Source organism: Bos grunniens, chromosome 15 (assembly GCF_055505025.1).
Source record: "Bos grunniens cultivar Pamir isolate PY7600 chromosome 15, Bosgru_T2T1.0, whole genome shotgun sequence".
Classification (NCBI taxonomy): domain Eukaryota; kingdom Metazoa; phylum Chordata; class Mammalia; order Artiodactyla; family Bovidae; genus Bos; species Bos grunniens.
Window position 1 is genome coordinate 37,188,778 of NC_141179.1, and position 7,792 is coordinate 37,196,569.

The 7,792-nt window shown below is 48.2% G+C and overlaps 1 long non-coding RNA gene across 1 annotated transcript; it reads left to right on the forward strand.

The window, feature by feature from the left end:
- Positions 1 to 1,701: 1,701 nt before the first annotated feature.
- LOC147357673 (uncharacterized) lies at positions 1,702 to 7,553 on the forward strand. Its single transcript, XR_015141501.1, has 3 exons — positions 1,702 to 1,860; positions 3,530 to 3,606; positions 7,191 to 7,553. It is a non-coding gene; the product is annotated as an uncharacterized LOC147357673 (long non-coding RNA).
- Positions 7,554 to 7,792: the final 239 nt, after the last annotated feature.

Consider the following 7,792-nt stretch of genomic DNA (forward strand, 5'->3'; position numbering starts at 1 on the left):
GCAAATTCTGTAATGTCTCTGAGCCCCAGTTGCCTCTTAACAATACGACTTATCTTCTGGGGTTGCTGAAGGATTTGATGATCTCATCTGCCCCTTACTCAGCTCCCAGCCTCTGCCCTCGACCCCCTCCAGACTGTTCTCCACAGAGAGGCCAGATAAACCCTATCAAACTGAAATTGGAACTTGTTTTCTCAAGCACACATCTCAGAGAGTTTAGGATAAAATCTGAAGTCCCCACCATGGACTGGCAGGCCCTATGCGATCTGCCATCTGCCTCCGTTCATCCCTAGTTAGTCTGCTTCTGCACTTGGCCAGCAGCAACCTTCCTTTCTCTCCCTAAACAGAGCAGGCTCCTGCCCCAGGGAATCTGTGCATGTGTTCCCTCTGCCTGAATGCCTTGCCCCCATGCGTGTGTGCTAAGTTGCATCTGTTGCATTCGATTCTTTGCGACATTTTGGACTGTAGCCCACCACGCTCCTCTATCCACGGTATTCTCCAGGCAAGAATACTGGAATGGGTTGCCATTTCCTCCTCTAGGAGATCTTCCTGACCCAGGGATCAAACCCACATCTATTATGCCTCCTGCATTGGCAGGTGGGTTCTTTACCACTAGCGCCACCTAGGAAGCCCTCAGAAAACAGATAGAGCAAAGCTTGTCTCCACCATTGATTAAACTTGGCTGAAATCTCTCTGTCACCTCCTCCTAGAGACAACTCCTGCTTCTCTCTCTTAAGCAGCATTCTGAGGCTTTCTCAATTCCCCTGTGTGCGTATGCATGTGTGTGTGTACTCAGTCAGTCGCGTCCGAGTCTTTGTGACCCCATGGACTGTAGCCCGCTAAGCTCCTCTGTCCATGGAATTTTCCAGGCAAGAATATCGGAGTGGGTTGCCATTTCCTTCTCAGGGGATCTTTCCAACTCAGGGACTGAACTCGCATCTCCTGCATTGCAGGCAGTTTCTTTATAACCGCATCACCTGGGAAGCCCCCTCAATTCCCTTATCCTGATGTATTTTCCCCAAGTCACTGAGCATCGGCTGACACTGTCACCTACATTTATCTGTTGTTGTCTCCCTTCTTAGAATGTAAGCTTCAGGAGAGCAGAGACCTTGTTGAGCTCACTGCTGTAGGCCCAGCAAGTGAATAACTCTTTGCTCAATAACAGTTTCTTGAAGGAATAGATGAATGAGTTAGCACCTGTGAAACATCATTCCTACCCCGTGGTGAGCACTCAGAATTGTTAGCAATGGAGTGAAATGACCTTGAAAATCTAGCCCTAAGACCCATTTCTTGCTGACTGTCAACTTACTGTGCAAGCTCAAGCAATTAACTTACCTTCTTTGGAACCCTGGGCAAGAGAGGATACCCGCTCCTGTGTTAGCTGATGGGGATCAGGGGTCGTGGAAGGGTCGAGTTGATAAGGAGACAGTTTGCCAAGCAAAAGAAGCCCAGGGATAATAAAGTGAAGGCCATTTTCTCTGAGAAAAGCCTATGTCTCTAATTTTTCAATATGCTGCCAGCTGGGCTGCATCAGGTGGTTGCGCGTAAGGGGAAAAAATGCCTTTGACGGAAACGGTGATGTTTTACTGAGGCCACTTGGTTCTGCTTTCAAATAATTTCTTCAGGGCTCCCAAGTGCCTCCTCTTTCTTACTCATTAGCAGTCTACAGAACTTAAAGGGAGACTCTAATTAGGCAGAACTTTCATATCATTTACTAGGGAAAGATTGAGGGAGGGGGGCTGTCTTATGGGCCAGAAAGAAACTTCTGAATCTGCAAAAAGGCCCTTTGGCTCCAGGCCTCTGATTTGACCTCAGGAACTAAAATGAAAGCCACAGGTCAGGAAGATGCATCTGCCATTTGGAGTAAGCAATTGTTATTTTAAAAATACATAAATTCTGAAAAAGTACACAGGTCTGGGGTGCCTGGGGATGGGTCTGACTCTGGCTTGTTGAAGAAGTGCAATTATTGACTCTGCTGTTAATGAGGAATGTGGAGTTAACAGGCTCAGGGCAAAGGAGAAGCAATGAGGACAGCCTGAACTGGCAGAGAAGAGTCCAGGGGCTGCACTGTCGAATCCTCACTCTGAGACCCCATCAGGGAGCGGGCAGGCCTGCTCCCAGGCCCTCTGGAAATCAGAGGAGGTGAAAAATGTTTAGATTCTTGTGCTGATGTGAGCTCAGTGTGTGTCAGCAGCGGTGGGACGTTGCCTGGAGGGCTGATGTCCTGGAGTCCTACCTATGTAGGTAGAGTGTGCTGAATCAGGGAGACGATAGTCCTGCCATCCTCCATATTGATCATCTCCAAAGATATCAGGGTGTTTGCCTGTGGTCCCCAAATTGATAAGGAACATAGACATTACTGGTTAAACAATAGAACTAAAAAGGTAGAGGAATCTTTGTGACAAGGACACCTGTTAGCCAAGTAGCTATGAGCGTGACCTTGGAATTAAAGGGATCTAAGTGGGAATCCTGGCTCTATATTGCTGACTGTGTGGCCTTGAGCAGAAATTTTCCTCTTTCCCTGTGAGCCTCATCTTCTTCCTCATCTGTTAAAGGGCATGATTGTGTGTTCTATCTTATAGGAGTTTCTCAAGGGTCAATTTGAGTAAAATTACATAAAATTTGTAGCATATAGCATGCACTGAACAAATAGCAACAGTTATAAGTATGATTACGCTTACTCTGAGAGCAGGGGAGGCATCCTTGAAGTATTAAGCACAAGAATTCTGGAAGGGATTCTTGTCTGGGAAGGCGCTGTGCTAAATGGCCTGGGAGCTTTGGGCAGGGCCAGGGAGGTGAGTCCTGGTCTTTGTGGGCAGCAGCTTTCTCAGGCAGCTCTGCTTCCTCTCCCTGCCCTTCTGCCTCTGCCAGGGTGATGCTCATGTGATGCTTGTGGGTGATGTTTGTCCTGTGGGTGGGGAGGCAATGGCTGTTCTTAGATGTGGTCCCTGAAAGCCTTCCTAGAATCCTTTTCACTATGTTGGGCCAGGATGTGGGAAGCAGTGGCTCGGAGGGTGTTTAGGAAAACTTGGATGATGCCAACCCAGAATAAGATCACCTGGGGGCTGATGACTTCAATCCCAGATGCAAAGGACTCTGGGTCTTAATCTTTCCCAAGTCTCCTTTGGTCTGATTTTGACCACCAGCCTGGCTGAGGCAGCTCTACCTGGGGCCACTGGGATCTTAAAAGAGGTGTGCTCCTGGGACCCATCTGCAGCTGTTAGCATGAGACTGACCCTAGAGAGGAAATGGGCTTTGGTTTCAGCTAAAGCAGTGATGGGAATGCGATAGGTCAGGTCTTGCATGTTTGAAACCCCTGAGTGATCATCCTATTCTTGCATGGGCACTACCCCCATGGCATTCCATGTGGGGTTGGAGTTAGCAGCCCCAGGTTAACATATCCTGGTTTAGCACCATCCATGTTATTTACAATCACCTGGGTCCTAAGCCCAGTGATCAGTGATTGAAGGTGGTCAGGAAAGGGACCTCTGTGTCTGGTGTTAGACTCATATTATCTCATCCTTTATGACAGGCCTATTCTCATCTCCATTTGACTGGTGAAGAAAATGCAGCTCAGAAAAGTTAAGCAAACTACCCAAGGTGACACAGGTAGGGAATGATGAAACTGATTTTTGTACCTGAGTCTCTGACTTCAAGGTCTGTACTCCATCCATTGAGACTTGTTTTTGAGGAGACTGGTGATGGGAAGAGGGAGAGAGGGGGCTTCCCTGGTGGCTCAGATGATAAAGAATCTGCCTGTGATGTAGGAGACCCAGGTTCAATCCCTGGCTCGGGAAGATCCCATGGAGAAGGAAATGGCAACCCACTTCAGTATTCTTGCCTGGGGGATTCCGTCCATGGGGTGGCAAAGAGATACAACTGAGCGACTAACACTTTTACTTTGTGATTTCAAGATGTCTGCTCCCTCCATTGAGACTTGTTTTAAAGGAGACTGGTGATGGGGAGAGGGAGAGAGGGTGAACATCTGCCCCAGGGTCATAGTTTGAGAAATAGGACAGGAGAGCCCCCTTGAGAATGAGAATTGAGGTCAGTGAGTGAGCATCCGGGATGGTTCCTGTCCACCCCCTCCCTAAGTAAAGGGTGGTAAGGAAGACAGAGCTTGGCTTCCTTTTAAAGGAGGCCCCTCGGGGAGTGAGCTGCAGGAAGAGTGTGCGGAGTGGCAGAGTGGCCACCTCCTACCATCGTGCTGGTTCTGCTGTGGTGAGAAAAGCCCCAGTTCCAGTTTGGCTGTGGCAGCACAGACGGGACAGACTGGGAGTTTGGGGGAGACATTGTCACCTGCTCTCCCCTGACTTTGTCTGTGGCCTTATGCCTGCCACTCACACCACCTCCACGGGTCTAATTCTGATGTTCTATGCCAGGGCCCCCTAAACTTGAGAGTGCCTGAAAATCATCTGGGGGGCTTGGTAAAAATTAAATTCTGTTTCATGGAGCTCCCAGAAGAGGCTGTTGCTGTCACCCAGGGACCACACTCTGACTAATCCACTCCCATCCTCTGGACTCTGAGGCACACTGTGTAGACAGCACCAGAGTCAAGGTATTTTTTCCCCTGTGTAGACCCGGAGTTTTAATAGATGAACTTGTGCCAAATGACATGTCTGTTTGGCCTCTCAAAGCTTCTTTCAGGACATCTTCCCTGATCTGCTTCTACCGTCAGCTCCTTTAGGTGCAAAGTGGTTAGGAATATGGACCCTGGAGCCAGATGTTTTGGGTTCAAATCTTAACTCTGCCTGCGTGACCTTGAGCAAGTTACTTAACTTCTCTGAGCCTTGGTTTCACCATCGTAAGCTGCAGATGATGGCGCTCTGATCTCACAGAGTAGAGGATTAAAGGAGTGATCATGGGTAAAGCTCTCAGAGTGAGCCCGTTATAGATGTTCCCTCTTCTTCATTATTTTTGCCATCATCACCATCCTTTTCCTCCTAGCCTCCCTCTGGCCCTCACTTGTTCCTCTCTGGGCCCCAGCACAGAGAATTTTCTCAGAACTCAAGTGGGGTGCCCTGAGGCCAGGCAGAGCAGGACTGCTGCTTACAGGATGTAGATTTATGGCCCAGAGGCCAATGTTAGAGCCGACTGAGGGATTCTGGTGGGATTACAGACTCCTTTCAGCAGGGTCAACCTTTTCTCATCTTATCTGGGAGCTGACAGAAAACAGAGGGTGACCCAGTTCAAGCCTCACCCTGCTCTGGGGGCCATGACCAAACCCTTTGTGATCTAGACATTTTGCCTGTCTCCTGGGTTTTGCTCTAAAGGTAACCCTCTCCCATAAACCAAGCCTGGTGAGTCTGGGGGAGCCCATGAGTGTGGGTGGGGTGTGCTTCCAAGCTGTCAGATGTGACACAGGACTAGGTCTGTTTCATCACTGACTCCCCTGCCTTCTCACCAAATGCTGGGGATGCTGTTCACTGCCGGGGGGCTGGAGGGGTCCATGCCACACTCTGACAGAATGCAGTCCCCTCTTCAGATCCCTGGCTAAAGAGAAAAATGCAAGCACAGAAAACAAAGGCCCCACTGCCCAGCATAAAATACTGCTTTCTAATCCCAAGTGTGGCCAAGTACGCTGTTAAGATATTTAGAAGGCTCTTGAATTATTTCCACTTGAAAAATGTTTTTATGTCTCCCATTCTGTTCACTTGATTGGTTAAGGTGTAATTGCTCTCCGGGCCCAGACTTTGCTTCCTCACCGATGGGGACCCTGCTTCTGCATCTTGATATTAAGAACAGATACTGAGAGCTGAATGGGGCATTGTTTCCTGGCCAGATCAGTAGCTGCTGCCTGCATTTAGCGAGCAAGCAGTCCAAGACTGGCAGCCCAAACTAGACCACGCTGTGGCTTGCTTTGATTACTTGGTTCCATCCCTCTCCAATCAGGAATGGATCATACATGTCCAGGTTTGCATTTGCTCTTCCTCCCCCACGTGTTTTCCACAGTTGCAGCTTAAAGGAGTTGGTTTGGGGTTGGAAACCTACTTCGGTTTCTGTGTGTTCAGGGGGTTGGGCTGGAGTAACAGGGGATGTCCCCTGGTTGTCCCTTCTCCCCAATCTGCCCCCACCTCCCCCCGCCGACCACTGACTCAAAGCAGAGGCTTGGTATCTAAGCATCTTCTGCTGATATGTTCCCTTACTTGTGACCAGAAAATGTTCTAGAAACATCCCTCCGATTAAGAACAATGAGGAACGCCCATTCTTTCCCCAGCAGGCAGTAATCACTTGAAATTTGGCACTTTCACATTTTAACCAGATAGGTCTAAATATAGAATCATAGCATCTCATTTTAAAAGGATTTGGGAACACAATCTACTGGTTACTTAAAAACTCTTGACTGCAAGTCTTTATTATCCTGCCGGTGTCCCCCCTGCCTCCCTCTGCTCATCATGACGTTTGGCCATAAATGCCAAGAACCCAAATAGAAGCCTTTGAGCGGTGGGACCCAGCTAAAGAACAATGGCAGGATGTTGGCTCGCAGAGTGTCAGCATTTGCCAAATAAGTTTATCCTTTATTTATTGTTTTCACTGTGGCTTAAAACATGCAGTCCTCAAAGCCAAGTCTCTAAACTGAAACGTATGTCAGGTCTGCTTCTGCTCACGACGAACTCGGGGACTTTCCCCTTTGCTCCTCGCCAGTGACTGGGACCAAAGAGAGTATGTTTTGAATTTACTGAGAGATCTACTGCTTTGGGCTCAGTTTTTGTACTTTTAAAAAGCAATCAATAACGGCCAGTTTGTAATAAGAAAAATTTATGAACTGACAGGCAAAATGTAATTACGGAGGGGATTCCTTGCAAGAAAAAAGAGGTGATGTTAACAGACATCCCGACAATCTGTTTGCACTCATTTTCATTCATATAAATGATGAAGTGCTTCTGGGTGGAAGCAGCGTTCTCCAAAGTCTTCCCAGGAGCCTGGAAATGTCACTGCCAAAGTTTTCGCTAACGAAGGGCAATGAGTTGTGTTAACTTCTCATTGTTATCCACGACGTGGATTTTTCACAGTGTTGTTTTTATGACTATAACTTAGCCAGCAGCAATTTCTACACCTCGTCTTGTTGGTCCCTGAGGAGACCCAGCATGTTTGGGAGTTTCTGGAAACCGAGGTGGTGTTGCAGGCACCCCAGGAGGCTTCGGTTCCTTCCACTCATCCCTCTGTCTCCTCTGGCCACTTTCTTCTTTCAGTCTTGGCTGCTGAAGAGAGACCTGGAATTTCCTGTCTGTAAAAGGTGTCCTTCAAGAGGGAGAGCGGAGGTTCCTAGCTGCACACCGGAAGTTGCCCCCAAACTACCTGATGCTGGTGAGGATGGAGCGTAGGGCCTTTATATATCCTAAGACTTGGGCTTCCCTGGTGGCTCAATGGTAGAGAATCCACAGGCAAGGCAGGAGATATAGGAGAGGCAGGTTTGATCCCTGGGTTGGGAAAATCCCCTGGAGGAGGGCATGGCAATCTACTCCAGTATTCTTGCTTGGAGAATCCCATGGACAGAGGAGCCTGGCGGGCTAAAGTCCATAGAGTCACACAGAGTCAGACACGACTGAGATGACTTAGCATACACACATGCATATCACAAGTCTTAACAAATGCTTGAAAAATAGTAATGGCATCTGACACCCATCTGTCACTTCCAAATCATAAAGTACTTTAGATACCAATGTCCATTTTGACCTTCCCAGCAATCTGCAGGGACATTTCCTATTATACTCATTTTACAGACTAGGAAATTCAGGCTCAATGGCATTACTTGACTTGCCCACAGTCACCAAGCTTACTAATACTGGAACCA